Raw genomic sequence first — 17,175 nt, forward strand, 5'->3', positions numbered from 1 at the left:
GAGAGGCCAGTGTTTCACTGTGGGAAAGCTTTGGCAGTGATACAGGACCAGCCAATTCTTGCTCTTTCCTGCCCCTGCTTCTCATCCCACTGCTGCTTCACAACACCCTCAGCAGTGCTGACACAACTCTTTCTCAAGCCACATCATAAATCAGTCTGGTGTATTTGTTCAGTTCACAACATGATCCCACAAGATTTCTTCCTGCATGTGTAAGGGGACAGGAAAAATGTGGCCTGCGTTGCTAAAGGTAAAAACTTCTGGAAAACCTTAAAGCTACTGCCAAACCCTCTGTGTTTAGGCACAGTACATTTTGAGTTTCATAAAAGAGAGCAGCAGAGGATTGGGGTGATTTTACATCATCCTGTGAATACACTGCATTGATTATCTTAGGCTTGCTGTCAGACTTGAAGAGTGGTGAAATTAAGGCTTACGAATGTACCCATTTAGTAAATTAATTGGCCCAGCCTCTGTCTTGGAGTTAAACTACAGGTGGTGTAAATCTGAAAGAATCAACCGGCTATAAGAAAACTTCACTGTAGTGTGAAGATGATCTAAGAATTTCAGTATCACCTGTGGCCAGTGCTGTTCTGTACAGTGATTAGTGCTGCTAATAGCTTTTATGGAGTGTTTGGCACCTGGCAAGCCTGACATCCCACAGCCAGCTGGGAAGCCTGGCAGTGCAAAGGTGTCATTCTTCTACTTTCCCTTGAGTTCACCATTTGACTTCTAGATCACTAGATAACATTTTTCATCTTCTGTCACTGTTTCTAAGATGATGTACTTGTTCTATGAAAGACTTAGATTATGTTCTTTCTGGCCTACTGAACACTGTGACTTTCTAACCTGAATTTGGACCCAGAAGTTTTCCGAAGGGCTTGAAAATCTACAAAAATGCCTGAGTTGAATTTGTAAGAAGCAGATCATTCCATCATCTTAAACTTGATCTCTTTATATTTGAAGTTGGGGTACGCAGGATCACTGTATTGCATTTATTCTTCAGCCCCTCAACTTGTATGTCTTGACAGCAACTAGTTTATCCTCTGTGTTTCTAGGAGTTTCAACTAGATGAAATAATTCCCGAGTAAGTATCATCTGAACAAGATTTTTTTTCTCCCAGCACAAATCACCTACCATCTCCCTCCTGTATCTATGCTTAAACTTCCTTCTGTCAAAAGGCTCACACTGCATTCTCAGGCATGATTTCTTTCCCTTCTGGTTGTTAAGGACTGTCTCTCTTGCAGGACATCTCTGCCATTCAGTTGTTATAATCCAGGTTTATTGGCATGCATTCAAGTACAAGATCAGAGAGGAGGGATGTGGTGGCAAAAGCTATGATGGATGTGGTGGCAATCTCCCAAAACCTACACTGGCTTCCAGTGCAAATTAAGGCCACCTTGGTGCACTGTTTACTGTGGTTTCAAGCACCCTTCTGATAAAACAGGCATCCTTGGGTTCTACTGTTTCTATGACTGCCACCTTTTTTCTCTTTTCATCCTGTTGGAAAGGGGTCAAGAAAAAGAGACTTGGCAACCATTTTAACAGAGAATCTCTGTAGGGTGTGAGTACTCAGCCAGGAAAAATTTTCAGGAAGCCAAATATACTGAGTTTCAGGTTGTTTTGCAGTGCCAGTGGGGGGGAAAATATGTTTTCCCTAAAATAGCATTTTGTGCTACAGAGATTTCAAGAACTAAAATTTTGAGCAGAGTGAAACACCTCTCCTGCTTTTTCTTTGCTCTCACAACAACAGAGAAGTTGTTTTATGCTATTAAACTGTAGAAAAAATATTGGTGCTGCTACCATGTACTAACATCTACTACTTTCCTAAGAGGTGTAGTTGAGTGGGAGCCCTAATCTATGTGCTAATTTTACTAAATATTTCTGTACTGCACTAAGTATCCTGCCTCAAAGACTGCTCTTTGGCAAGGTCAGTGTATGTTTTGGCTGTTTTTTCTTTCTTGGGGCAAGCCTAGTGGGGCTACATGCTACTTATTATGTCCCTGCCCAACTGAGTTGTGTATTTTGGCAGCCACTTTCCAGCCTGGCAATCCGCGTGTACCTCACGTCAGCCCTTCCTAATAGGACTCTTATCTGGACCTAAGATTAGCAGGAAGAAATCCAAAGGGAGGGATAGCCAACAGATGTCACAAGGCTTGGAGGTGAATAATACATGCTTGAAGAATGTGGACAATAATTCAGTGGTGACACCAGCAAGAGAACCCGGTGCCTTTTGTCTGCTGTTCAGAGAAGCAGGGATTTGTAAAAGTTTAGTTGCTACACCAAGTCGCTTGGTGTTTGTTTTCACAGCATCTCCAGGGTTTGAGACTGATCCTGTGATTGCACAGATCCAGGGAGCTAAGAGACCTGGCTTAAGATGCAGATCTTTTGTATTTCTGCGTGATGCAAATTAATTAAGAGAGGGAGATGTGGCTTGTTCCGAATATCAAAATTTAAAATACACAAAACAGAGAGGTTTAAGATAGAATGTGCCTGCTTTGCATGTCTTAGTGTGATGGAGTGAAAAGTGCCAAAGCAGCTTGGTAGTGCTTCAGAACTAGTAACATTGGCTTGATATTTCTGTCTTCAGACTGTGGGCTTTGTCTCCAAGGTCATGAAGTCATACAAAAGTTAAAGACAGCATCATTTCTTGGAAAAATAAAATAAAAAATTATTATCAAAAATTGAGTAATAAGTTATTTTTTCTCAAATGATACGGATAAATCCTGCCTTTTAGATGGGTCCTAAATACCTTCACTGTGGTACATAGCAATTTGTGTCCCTACAAGAATGGAAAAGGCTTAAAAAAGAGAGTAATTAGGAGGCATATTTATTTCTGTACCTCTCTGTGCTCCATGCAGCTATGCTAATATACCAACTTCTTGTGGTCCTGTGTGTTCTCAGGGCACATGTAGTCCATCCAGAGGCACTACCACTAGACAGGCTGCAGGGATTGGCATTGGATTGTTCCATGGAGTTGGGCTTCCTGAGGTCTGTCAAGTCAGCACACATACCTCATTTTCAGGTTTAAAATTAATTCAGAATTTAAACTGAGTTGACTTTAAGAGGACTCTGTGGGATTCCCTAGAAATAAGAAGGATTTCTTTATTTTATTTTATTTTATTTTATTTATTCTTTATTTTACAGATCATGCTAAGATGAGATTGAGGGGTGGGTGAGCCAGCATTGCAAACTTTGTGGGTATTTTTCTTTATCAAATAATTAAGATATTGTTAAATAAATTTAAAAGTAATTTAAAAACTTTATTCTCTATCGGAACATGGAAATTCTGAATGCAGAGCTTCTTAAGGGTGAGAAGGAAGTGTGTGGTAAGGAAAACATGTACACTAGCTTGAATCTGGCACTGATTACAACAGGATTATTCAAGTACTTTAAACTTAATTCAAAGTTTTCTCAGATGTTTAGAACCAAATCATCATGGAATTTCATCTTTCCATTCCCTGTTTGAATGTCAGTGCACACAGAATGTGTTAGATGACATTGGTACAGTCTGACCATCCTTTTCTGATGCTGCACTTATGTTTTATTCAGTGCTGGATTTTTTTGAACTTCTGTAAATGTGCCTTGTCATCTCTCATCAGCTTGTCTTCTAAGTATTGGAGAGGAGGGGAAGAAAAAAATTGGTCCCTCTATGTGCAAAAGGAGGAAAAGTTTTCACTGTGCCAGTGTGTGCCAGCCAAGAGGCATTTTCTATTGACATTTTATTGTCTCTTCTTTCTGGAGAAGTGTGTTTCAAAGGCTCCCAGTGCTGCAAAGCTCTCTGCTGCCTCATTATTCAGAGCTGCTGATGTGAAGAGGAAAGTTCCTTAATGCAGCTTTCACTAACTCCAGGGAATTCTCTTTAGTTTTCTCTTCCTGCTCTTTTCCCTTTATCTGAAGAGTAAATGTTTGTGTTTCTTGGAGGACTTAGGGCAGAAGAATCTGCAGGCTGTGCTGCCTGTCTTCCACAGAAACCGAGGAGATTTTAGGGGTAGATTTTCCTTGCAGTTCGTGAAAAAATGTAATTTGGTAGGATATCATTTTGATCTTCTAGTTTGGCTTCTTCCGCATCTAATTATCAGTTTCCCTCCTGAATCCACAGTTTTGTCTTTTTGCTCTTGAGTGAGAGGAGTAACTGCATGGCAAAAAAAATCAAACAGCAAATGACAACCCACCAAGAACCAGAACAACAACAACAAAATACGTTTTAAAATTAACATATGTACTCGATAATGATGAAATTGTAATACTGTAACAATGACTTTGATGAAATCAGTGTATCTTACAGCATATATGGTCTTGCTGGTGTGCTCTTTGGCTTGTGAAATGGAAGTTGCTTCTGATCCCTGTTGTAGTGTGACCTAAACAATCTCAAGGAATTAAACACAACTCTCCAGAAGACGACCAGGAAGGTGTTTGGTTGGCACTGCATCATTCACTCTAATTCATTACCAGCCCCTTGAATGGCCTTGTTTCTGATAATGGGAATAATAAAATACATGTTTACGTCTGGGCTATATCAGCGATCATTAATTAAGGTGTATAAAACAAGGATTGAACAAATACAGTACTGCATTAAAAACGTTTTGAGCAGCATGAGGGAGGGATAAACATTGCTGTGGTACTGGTGAAAGATTTTGTGAAAATGTTTGCAGTAGAATGAGTTCTGCTTACTTGTAACTGAGTTTCAAATAGGGGAAGAGCTGATGGGGGTAGAAAAAGAAGTGTTTAATACATTTCTAAGTGCAAGTAACACCATGACTTCTGTGTTTTCTTGATACCTTCTAAAGGTGCAAACTGCACCTATAAAATCTGTTACAAAATATTACGGCAGTGGCTGTCAGCTGCTGTGAAGTGAGATGCTCTAGGTCCATTTCCCATTTCTTGGTGAGCTGTGTCCTGCTTGACCAAAGCCTGCTTTGGTCAGCACCTGTGTTAGCAGACTGTGTTGCTAGCTATCCACAGCACGCCAATGGGCAAATGCCGTGAGAAGGATGAATTTTCCAAAGCATGGGAGGAGACCCTTATAGGTGGTTTTTAATTTCTTTCCTCTATCGGTCTTGGTGTTTAGGAAACTGTTTTCTGGAAGAGTTCAGTTTTTGCTTCATCAGTGTTGCAGATTGCCAGGATATCTTCCAGGAGTAATTTGGCTCTGTGTGTTTAGAGATCTCAGAACTATTTGAAGTTTGAAGCTGCTGTGGGTAACTGTGGGTGTAGCATGGTGAGGAGATCTCTTGGACTGGCATTCTCAGTTCACTGTGAGGTGCATCCTGGTACAAGCTGAATGGAAAGTCCTCCACAAGCACACTGATTCAGATACTAATCACAGAGTCCTACAAACTCTGCTTTTTTGCTCTCTTATTTTTTCTTACAAAGGTACATTTTGCAATCACAGCATCCAAGACACGTTCACCCTGTCCATGCTCAGTGGGTTTTTTTTCAGTTTTCCACTTTGATCAAACAGTGCTTTACTCTGTCTTTACTCTGGAAATCCTAGCAGCTACCGTGGAGCTTCATATTAATACCTGGCTTGCTTCCATATGGCTACTGAAGGTTCTGGGTTAGCTGGGCTGCTTCTGTGTTCCCTGTCAGAGTTTCCAGAGAAGAAGGCCTGCCTGCTGGGCTTGAGATATCAAGGAAAAAGAAAACTGCAGACTCTTAGGATAACATTTGCTGTTGGAAGGGGCCAAGGCAAAACCAGTAGTCTCTCTGGGCACATGTCACCTCTTAAGCTTTCATTCCCTGTCCCTGAGCTATCCCACATCCTCAGGAGGAGCAGCAGGGATCACCTGTGGATGTAACTCCATGTTTCTCTTGCTAGAAGCACTAGATTGAGGATTAAAGAGGTTGGGAACGCATCCAGACAGGGGCAGTCAGACAAAGCAGTGGGAAAAGTCTACCCAGAATGGAGAGGTGAAATGGGAGGCAGAAACACACGGAATCTGGGAAGTGCCTTCTGTCTCGCTGGCTCATATCTTAAGAACTTCTACACTTGATAATTTTTCTAGATTGTACATATAAAGTCTAATTTTTTGCTGCTGCCTTTTCCTCATCCTCTGTCCAGAAGCCCACAAGCCCCGTACCAGTGTCTCCATTGCCCCTTCCCAGCACTCCACCTATGGATCCTTGGAGGAGGAGGCAGCCTCCTAGGTTCTCCTCACTGTGGCTTCTTGCTTTTCCGAAGGGGGAACGAGCTGTTTGTCAGTCCATCACATCTGCACAGTGAGAGTCATGACATGGCAGCAACCAGGCTGGACCTGCCTCAGGTCTGCTGCTGGAGCTGCCCTAGTCTCTGCACCTTGTGCTGCCTTATCATCTCAGTGCCAAGGACTTCCAACAGCAAATCTGTCAGTGTGTCATGGTTCTGATTCCAGTAGTGCCAGAATTGTCTTCAACAAAATGGGATGCAGGGAATTACTGGAGAGCTGGTCACAGGTGCTGATTTCCCGGCTCGCTGCAGAATAAGCCAGCTAGCAGTGTGCAATAACCAGTGTAAAATTCCCTGTGGACTTCCTGGAATCAAATAGTCTTTGGTCACACTTCTTCCCTACTTCTGAAGGGTTTGATCCTGCTTTGGACAGAACAACTTTGCCAGGTGCCATCAAATACTCTAAGCCTGAAAGATAGAGAAATACAGGGAAAATGAAAAAAATAAATGCTTTTTCTTTGATGAGGGGAAAGGCAAAGCTGTGGTCTTTCCATTGATAATGTTCTCTTTCAGGTTTCAGTTAAAAAATCCCAGCCTGCGGGTATCTTAAATCCTTGGGTTTGAAAATAAATGTCTATATGTATGCTTTGCTATTAAATTAATAGTACAGACTCTCATATGCATCTGGTCATCCTTTTAAGACTCTTCTCGGTGGGAAATATTTCAAGCATTTTTGTCTTTCAGCTCCAACCAAGACAAGAGTACGGTTCTGGACTGCACTTCTCAATAAAACCCCAATATAAAACTACTCAGACTGCTGAGCTTGGCTTCCTATTGGAAAGAAAAATAATTACTGTTACTTAGTTAACCTTAAATCTATGTCTGAACACAGAAGGTAATTTTGTCCACTCTGTTAGATCTGAGATCTAAAGTGTGAAATTTCATTTCAACTTGCTGCCACAGGACTGCTAAACTTCTTAGTGCAGTCACCACAGCTACTGTATTATCTGAACTCATCAAGACATTTCCCTCACAACATGTCAAGAGCTTCTCAGCTGATAAGTGGTTTCCTCTGTCTTAAAAGGAAGGTACAAACAAATTCAGATGTTATGGAAGGATAGAGGAAAAGTAATATTTACCCTGTTAGAGCTTATAAAAGTTCACAGTGTGAGGTATTCTGTGGCCACTGCCATCATGGTCTTGATGATCCAAAAATGGATGAGACTCAAGGAAGAAAGCAGTTGGCAGAGTTTTCTGTCTTCAACATAAACCCAGTTTTCTGTGCGTGCACTGCACAAGTACACATGTATTCATTCCTAAAGAAAAGTCTCCAGTGAAAAAGCCTTTATGCTCTGGGAAATCCAGACAGACTGAATCGGGACTCTGTGGTCATTAGAAACTGGGAATGGTAAATACATGTTGTATCTTTGAATCCCTACAGCTGTCTTGCTTTCTTTAAGCTTGTGCTATTCAGCCAATTATTAATTATTTTGCATTTGTTTTGAAGCTTAATACAAACAAAAATACACATTTATAGTGATAAATCTGCACAGGATTGTGTTTTCTATTTACATATTCCACTGGACATAGCTGTGGGGAAAAAGTAGTAAAAATAGAAAGGTAGCATGACTTAGATAATTGGTTTTTTGAAAGCATGGTCATTGGGGGGTCATCACTTTGTGTTCCTGCACATTGTCCTCAGTTTCTTTTGTTGTTTTCTGCAGGGCTTTTTTTTAAGGTTTTCGTACGAAAACACAGAAATTCGGTTTCATTTGATTTCATTAAGACTTTGGAGCGTTGTGCTTAGATATTTACCTGACCAGGAGCACTGGATGGAGTGGCAGTAGAAAAAAGGAAGGCAATCTCAGGAAGGCAGTCTCTCCATCATTCCATGGCATAGATTTACTTACTAGATAATGATCAGTGATATTGATTTACTTGGATCAATATTGCTGTTGACTCTAAATCTTGAGTAAAGACCATTCTTCTTCATGACATGACAGTGCCTTTGTGAAGAATGTGGTTGCTGTAATCACAAAAGTATTTGCATTGCTGCTGTCAACAATCACCACTTCATTTCCATTTGTTACAGAAATGTACGCAGTTTTTAGTTACCCAGTCCTTTTTGGGGCCACTATTGGGATAGTCTTCTGTGAGTGCTGGAATGTGGAAATTGCTGGGGAGGTGGCAATCCTGCAGCTGCTGTCCTTCGGAGCAGCTGTGGTAGTTGGACTGTTTCAAAAGTGGGGCTTGAGAAAAAACACCAAAACACGTCAGCCACTGGTTACCCTCAAACTGTATGTGAGTATCTTAAACTGGCTCAGACAGAGAATCATTTAGGCTGAAAAAGACCTTAAAGATCACTGGGGAGAGAGACCTGGAGGGTGTTGTTGGTGGCTGCAGAGCTCGATGTGTCTCTGCAGTGTGTGAGTGGGCAGTGACCCCACCCCTGTGCTGGGCCGAGCCCCCAGCATGGGCAGCAGGGGAGGGAAGGGGGGGATTCTGCCCCTCTGCCCCCCTCTGCCGAGACCCCCTTGCAGGGCTGCATCCAGCCCTGGGATCCCAGCACAGGAAGGACAGGGAGCTGCTGGAGCCAGTCCAGAGCAGGGACGCCAAGATGATCAGAGGAATGGAGCAGCTCTGCTGTGAGGAAAGGCTGAGAGAACTGGGATTCCTCAGCCTGGAGAAGGGAAGGCTCTGGAGTGACCTTAAAGCCACTTTCGAGTGAAGGGGGCCTACAAGAAGCTTGGAGAGGGACTTTTCACATGGGTAGATAGTGACAGGACAAGGGGAAATGGCCTTAGGCTGACAGAGAGTAGGTTTAGATGGGATATTAGGAAGATAGGGTGCTGTGAGGGTGCTGAGGCCCTGGCACAGGTTTCCCAGAGGAGCTGTGGCTGCCCCATCCTTGAAAGTGTTCAAGGTCAGGCTGGATGGGGCTCTGAGCAACCTGGTCTAGTGGAAGGTGTCCCTGCCCATGGCAGAGGGTTGGAACTGGATGATCCTTAAGGTCCCACCCCAAGCCATTCTATGATTCTAACTCTAACTCTTCTAGCTTCTAACTCTGTCAAGTCCACCACTTAACCATGTCCTCAAATCCCACATCTACACATCTTTAAATAACTCCAGGGTTGGTGACTCCACCACTTCCCTGGGAAGCCTGTTCCAATGCTTGATAACTGCTTCAGGGGAAAAACAATGTCATAAAAGCTGGTGCCACTATTTTTGACGGGGAACAAGGACGAGTAGTGAAAAAGGACAGAAAATCTTTGTTAATACATTAGCTGCTGCATGCTAATAAGAAGTTATCAACTGAGATGTCTAAAATAAAATAAATGTGCCAGACAGGCCTGTTATCATGCAGAGTTAACTCTTGACTTCACTGAGACCTCCCTTCTGCAGTGCTGGGGTGCAGAGTGATTGGTGTGCAGTGGGTATGGCAGGGATTTTGATTTAGGGTTTTGGGAGAGGACTGCTGGTTGTACAGATCACTGGAGAAAGAGCAAGGGGAAAATGTCTGTGAAGAGTGAATTGGGGAAATAAGAAGGGGAAGGATTGCCTGCAGAAGAGCTTTTAAGACCAAGAAGAGTCTTAAAAGGATGATCAGATGTCTGCATTTAATTGTGCTGGGGCAAAGCAAAAACTCTCTTCTAGTCCTGATCTATGCTTTGATCCTGTAACCTGCTCAATGGCTTTGCAACAACTAGCTCTAAAAAAATGGGAGAGCTCTCCGAAAAAAGAAAGTGGGCACAGATGTTGGACTATGTGATGCAAAAGGAGCCTGCAGAAGCTGCACCTTTGAAGGCTCTGGTAGCTGCTGTTCTTACCAAGTGAATAATTAAATAGGGTTGAGGCAGAATACATTGATATTTGAGCTACTGAGAAATATTTGTTCTTTGAAATCCCACATGAGACACGTAGGTATGTCCTCAGCACCATTGCCTCGTCTCAACTCTAAAATGTTTACAGGCTTGTTTTCCTTAATTTTGGAGAGAACAGAGTGAGACTGAGTGAGACTATCAGGTTTCATTAAAAAATCAAAGGCTCCTCCTGGGCTGTGTTGCATTAGTGGCCCTTCTGCTTCCTTCTTTCTTCTCTAGTCCTTCATGGTGGTCAAACAGTTTGTACTGCTCAGGAGAGTGTAGGGGATGCTTAAGCAATGTGGAAATTCCAGCTTTTGCCCACATCTGTCCTGGGGGCAGGTCTTTGGCCCAGCAGCCACAATTCCCAGAGTTTCTGTGTCTGTCTGCCTGTCTTGTTCAGCAGTTTGCAGGATCCAGCTGTGCACGCTGCTTGTTGTCTCCAGCTCTTAATTATGCTGTCACACTTCCCTGTCTCTTTAGATTTAATTGCTATAAATTAAAATGGATTGCAAACCTGGTGTGGATTTTCAAGGCAGGAAGGGTTTCCTGGAAACCCTTGCATGGGAGCAGTGAATTTCTCTTTGCGTGTTGCTACTTGGGGATGCTGTTATGGATTTGAATTGCTACTGTTGGCAAACAAAAAATGATTTGAAATGTATTAGCTGCAGAAAAGTGATGTAACCTTCAGGCTTCTAATAACAACATTTATATTTGGTGTAAATTGCTCGGAGCAAAATCTCTTTCTCAAAGAGGATTATCATCAGGAGTTCAGTCTGGCTCTAAATGTGCCCATCTTTGAATCACAGGATTTTATTTCTTTATGCTGCATTAGCTTCTATAGTGCCTGTACAAAGGGTGGATTATGACCTTCCTTTTAATTCTGTAACTGAACGAGAGGAGGTTTATCTGTTGTTGCTGTTAGGTGATGTTAAACAGCAGTGGAAGTTCAACAAAGTGTAAGGAACTTCTAATTTTTCTGTAGAACAGCCATTTTATCATCCTCCTCGCTTCATTTTCTGTCATCAGTAAAATCTCCCTGACTTCATAGGCTACACAAATCTTTCTGTGCCTGAAGACCTTTGGAAATACATTATGTAACTTCAGTGCCTCCTTGCTGGTACTTTCTGCTTGTTTGTGTCAGCAGCGCTGTTGTCACAAATGGTGTGCAGTGTTGAACTACAGCCATTTTCTGCTCTGATTCACTGTTGCTTATTACTGAAAGTGCAGAAAGTATTTTAAATCCGAAGGCTCAAATCTAAGCTAATTCACGTTAATCCCAGTTGAAATGTTGGTCATTGCAGTGGAACTTCCCTGGTCGTGAGTTTGGGCCCAGAAAATGAAATCAAAGGAGCTGAGTGACCTTCTCCTGGTGTTATTGAGCAGCCAGGAGTTAAGTCAGTATTATGTAAAACAAGTCACAATCTCAGCTATTTCCGGCATGCACGGTGTGTCTTTGTTTTCTGATGATTAAACTAGCAACAAATGCTTTCAGGCAAAAAACATGTATTAGAAATAATTGCTTTTATGTATTATAATTACTTGCCTTCTTTGGAGAGTCTCTGTAGTACATCCTGGGACAAAATGTAAAAGAGAAAATAATTATATGAAGATGTATTGTTCAGGCATCCCCAGTGTTCAGTCCATTTAAAACTCATAAAATAATTAATAGACTGAAGAAATAAATTGATGAGACAGAAATAGTCTGTGACCACTTTATATTGCTTTTTCTGACCTCAGCTATACAAGTTCTCTGAAGCAAAAGAGGAATTTTTCTTTCTCTGCATGTTCCAGATTAATTATAACTCTTCCAGAATCCTGATGAAAGAAAACTGTCTTATGTATGATTGGATATTTTCACCCAAGATTAAAAATTTATTGTCAGAAAGTGGCCAAGAATTATTTTGTCTTACAGGACTCTTGTTGTCTGTGGCTTTGTTTCAAAAACTATTGCTTGTTGTTAAGTGTAATTTCGGTTGAAGCTGGTTTATTACATTTAGTTTGATGTCTGAAAGACTCACCTGAACAGGCCAACCCTCTTGTTTATGGAAATTACATCCCTGCATAAAGCTGTGTAAGAAAAATCTCATCAAAACCAGTCTAAGTACAAGGAGATGAGAGAGAGGCCATTTTTGAATCTAGATGTACATTTGCAGGCATATGGTCCTTCGCTCTTGCACAAAACAATGGGTTTTTTTCATTTTATGCTGTTGAGTTGAAAAGACAAGTATCTCAACAGATAAGCTTCTCAAATGGCTGCTGTCCTGGTTGAGTAGGGCAGTGATCCAAACCATACTGAAATACTCACCTCTTCCAGTCCACCTTCACTGCTCATCCTCCCTTTTGCCGTCCCTCCTTGACCCCCTGCAGCCATGGAGCTGCTGTGGGCAGTGGCAGCAGTCAGTGAGGTTCAGATCCACATTTCCCTTCCCACCATTCTGGCTCTGATAGCAGCCAAACTCTCTGCATTACACCATTGCAAGCTGGATGCAGATTTGGCATCACTGAAATATGTGAAAGATGAGGACAGTGTAGCAGTTGTTCTGTTAAATATCAGCTCAGTAGTACCTGCTCTCAGGAGGGGGAAGCAGTGGCAGCAGTCAGTGAGGTTCAGATCCACATTTCCCTTCCCACCATTCTGGCTCTGATAGCAGCCAAACTCTCTGCATTACACCATTGCAAGCTGGATGCAGATTTGGCATCACTGAAATATGTGAAAGATGAGGACAGTGTAGCAGTTGTTCTGTTAAATATCAGCTCAGTAGTACCTGCTCTCAGGAGGGGGAACATCTGTGCTATTCTACTGAGGATACAATGATTTTCTTTTGCAGGAGGGAAGTATTAGGTTGGTAGGATTAGGATTCCCACCTTTCCCTTTGCTTGTCCTGTGGCACAAGATCACGGCTTTGTTTGTAACGCAGTGCTGTCACTCGTCCTTTCTGTTTGATCCAGAGGAGACTCTGAGAGGCAGCAGTACCATCAGAGCAGCTTGTGCACTTGTGTCTGCAGAGATGCTCAGTGGGACTCCTGGCTCAGTGGGGTTCCTGGCTCATGGTTTTTTCATGCTCTGGCTGGAGATGAGTCAGCATCAGAGAGATTTGTGCTGCTGCAAAGATGCTGCACTCAGAAATTCACGTGGCATCAGTGATTGCTTTCCTTCTTCGATTAATGCCTAAAATATCTGAGTTGCCTGTAATTACTCACTTGAATTGGGCTTTTCTCCACAATTCAGCGGCTTTCTCATCTTCAGTCAGATTTGGAAGAGCCAGGAACCTCAGCCTATATGAAATAGTGTTTATCCTTCTTTACCTCACTAAGGGGTCAGCTCACTGCAGCTTCTGGCCATAGTTCAAATGGTCCTACCAGGCACTTAACCCCTTGTAGTTTAATTGACTGGAAAATAGGCAGTGCTCAGTATTGACTATTTATTCCTTAAAATGAAAGGCCAAGTATAACCTTCTGCAGCTAACAATTTGAGTGTAAAAAGCCAAAAGGCATGCATATCTTTCTCTCTGATTTGAAGTAGGCCTCCAAAGGGTCAGGTCAGCAGGCATTACTTGGGTCACACCCTTTGACCTCAGGAATCCTCTGGTTCCCTAAAGTCTCCATACGTTCCTTAGTAATCGCTTTACAAAGGCCAAGCAAAATCAATAAAAACAGAGAAAAATCAGTAACACTCTTAAAAATATTTTAAAAACCCAAAGATAGTTTTACAAAATAAAAAGATCAAGACTAAGTTGAAAGGAAAATATCTTAGCAATCTGGAATATAAACTGGAATCTGCCTTTGAACTTGGAATGTAATAAAAGCCGCTTTAAATTTGCTTGAACAGTGGAGATTCAGGGGTCTGTCTGAACATACCAAATTGCAGCATTCCAGCTTTTGTGTCATGATCTCAAAACATGGATTTGTTTGTGTGCATTAAACAAATCCACAGATTTTCTTTCTTGGTAATTAGCATGGCGTCAGATGGGTACACGATTTTTGTATTTTTTTCTGAAACTCACTTAGGAAATAGAAACATAAATGTACTGCAAGAAGACACAAATCTGATCCCATAACACCATCTCATTCTTTGTGGCTTTTTATTGTGGATGAGGTCCTGAGCAACTGGATGCAACCCTGAAATTGGCCCTACTAACTCTAGGCTGCCTAACTTGGACTGCTTTATTATGGAAAATAGAAAGGATGTGATTTTTCTTCCCTTTTAACCCTAGGAGGTTAAGCCAGTAATCCAGAGTAACAGCAGATTGCCTTGGAAGTTTGTTTTTTCAGTAGCTGTGTTTGGTACTTCCATTTTCATCATACCAGAATGGCTTGGAAGATTAAATTTTTGGATTTTTTTGGAATCAAACGTTCAAAATGGTCTCAGACTAGATGGCGAAGAACTGTCAGTTATGTGCACATAGTCCTTGTCAGAAATACTTCATGAAACGTGGCTGCACGGTTAATTATAGGGACACTTCAAAGTAGTGTGATTTATTTATTTTACTATTCTAGCAGGCATTGAACATCTGGCCAAAACAAATGTAGCCCCTTTTAGATAACTGAAGCAGGGAACCCAAATGAAACAACATAATCAATTGAGGTCCGCACATGGAAGCCTTTCACAGTTATTTGTGCCGTAGTCTGCAGCTATAAAGCAAAGCTGTAGTGCTTGGTGGTGCAGGTTGGAAATGCTCTCCACTCCTGAAGTGTGGGAAGGAGAGTAACTCCTCTGGTAATCTCCCAAGTTTATGGTGCAAAGTACTCTTTGTGCAGATAGGATCTTCTGAATACAAGTTCAAAGCAAGTATCCAGTGGCTGGAAGTGGTCCTTATAATTTATCTTTCTGTTTCCTGTTGTTCAGTGGGATTTATATGGCTTCTAGTGACTAAGGCCTTCTCTCCTTCATTTTTCTACATTGCAGGGCATGTCATGCCAAATTTCTGAGGTCTTTTGTTTCCATCTGGCTAAACTATTGCCTTCTTCTGGCCCTATACACCTTTCACACACTTACAGGCTCTGCAAGTTCCTATCTTGCAATATGAGTCAGTTTTTCCGAACTGGAACGAGAGGTGACATTTTATTATAAATAAGTTAATTATCCAGTAGTTTAACCTGTTGGTTTAACTTCCCAAGTGGCCAGCTCTTTAATAAGAACAGGTTTTTAATAGGCCTAGATGAGCCTTCTGCATTCATCTAAGTTACAATCTGGACGACATCTGAAAGTAGGGTAATAACCAAATTCACTGAGCCAGAATACCCACAGCTATTAGTTTGTAGAATAGCATCCCTGAGAAGTTACTCTGCTTGACCCACTTTCTAAACTGGATTCTACACCTGATGATTTGTTGTGGATAAAGAAATTTGGGGATTTTCATTTGTTTGATGCTAAGTATTGTGGTCCCAGGAAGCACTGGGAAAGAAGAGTAATATTTTGTCAGGCTTGACTCCCTGTTTTGTGTCTCTGAAGCTTCTGCTGGAGGAAGAGAAGTTTTTCTGGGATACTTCAAGATCATTGTTCTGGTTCTTGAATATGTGATTGACAGCATTATAGTATTCTTGTTTCTTTTTGTGTCAAATTCAGTAGGCTTTTTTCAAAACATTTACTGGTATTTTTCATGAGCCTTTCCCTTGCAGTGTGTGTTTTGTGCTTGCTGTGGTCTGCCCCACTTCAAAGATTGTTGTTTTGCTTCCGTTAGATTAGTAGGGGAAGAGGGGCTTTTCTAAGAGGATTCAGTCCAAGCCTTGTTTGCATTTAATCAACTTAAAGAGTTTGAATCAGGATGGCTGGGGACGTTCAGGCCTGAAACCATTGCATCTAATTAAAATACTTAACTGGGACACATCATGTCAGTGGGTCTCCAGAGGGGAGTTCAGACAACTGAAACTCTCCAGAGGGAGCCTATCACATCTGCACTCCTTAGAGTGAAGTGGGTTGAATTCTGGCCCTAACAGCTCATAAAGGGTGGTGACCTGCTGTCATAGGTTAGCAAGCATAGTCCCGGAAGGGACGTCCTTGCTAAGGGGTGCTTACAGTTTCCTCTGGGAACTGATAGAACCTATCAGCTGGCCAGTTTGAATATGGACAATTCTCTAAGCCACTTAAAGTTGTGATCACCTCTGTTATCCACATTTAAGAATAGGCAAACTCCCCCTCCAAGCTCTCTCTCGTTTCCGGCACTGGGACAGGTGGCTGCAGGACCCGAGCAGGGCCCAGCGGGCCCGGCCAGGCCCTGCTTGGGCCAGGCCGGGCCGGGCCACGGCCATCCTGAAGCCATGGACCTGTTCCAGCCGTGAGAAAACCTCAGTTCCTAGAGATGCTCCCAGAGATAGTCCTAACGATGAAGATGATGAAGACCCTTTGCTCCCAGGGAAGGAGAAGGGCCTCTGTTTTTGTTTCTGAACGGCTCAACCTTAAAATTGTACCCCAAAAAACTTCAAGAGTGGACCCTCGAAAGCAGTTGCGGGAAAAGCTGCAAGTCGGGGGAAAGGACTCACACGCAGGCAGAGAGACTCCTCTTCCTAAATGGACTGAACAATATTTGGAAGTGGGCGGCTGTCTCGTTGTGATAATGTTTTCATAGCATGAGCAAGAAGAGACTTCTCTTTCTAAATGGACTGAACAAGGTTATTATGGAAGTGGTAAACAGACTGAACATCTTAAGGGTTGTCTTTTCACATTGTCAGTGGGAGAAGGGAGGAAGGTGGGGGGAGGAGGAGAGTTCTGAAGGTGGTATAATTTTTTTTCTTCTTTTAGGTCTGTTAATAAACTTCTTTATATTCTTTCAAGTTTGGTGCCTGCTTTGCATTTCTCCTAATTCTTATCTCACAGCAGATAAACAGTAATGAGTATTTTGGACCAAACCACTACACTAAATTGGTGTTTCTGCCTGGTTACAAACCGAACCCTGGTGACCTGCGTGTGGTATCGCAGTTCTGCAGAGCAAGGTGATTGCACTGTATCTTTCATGAAGAAAAGCTTTCTTCATGGTGTCATTCCAAGCCAAGGCAACAGCAAAGACTGAGCACGTCGATGAGTGATGGCTGACAAGGAATGCCATAGGCACAGTGGAATTGAAGTGGAAAACACAGCAGTGTTTGTGAGGAAATCTCTTTCTCCTTTGTCTTGTAGGGATAGCTGCATATCTTCATGGCTGCCACTTAACAGTAGCAGATAAACACGGTTCA

General features: G+C 42.2%; 1 protein-coding gene across 1 annotated transcript in view; it reads left to right on the plus strand.

Moving 5' to 3' along the window:
• LOC103619962 (fatty acyl-CoA reductase 1-like) overlaps nt 1-17,175 on the plus strand; it is a 91,574-nt gene that overhangs the window by 10,830 nt on the left and 63,569 nt on the right. The gene's annotated exons all lie outside the window — the stretch shown is intronic.

The sequence above is a fragment of the Corvus brachyrhynchos genome, unplaced genomic scaffold, assembly GCF_000691975.1.
Source record: "Corvus brachyrhynchos isolate BGI_N302 unplaced genomic scaffold, ASM69197v1 scaffold317, whole genome shotgun sequence".
NCBI classification, from domain to species: domain Eukaryota; kingdom Metazoa; phylum Chordata; class Aves; order Passeriformes; family Corvidae; genus Corvus; species Corvus brachyrhynchos.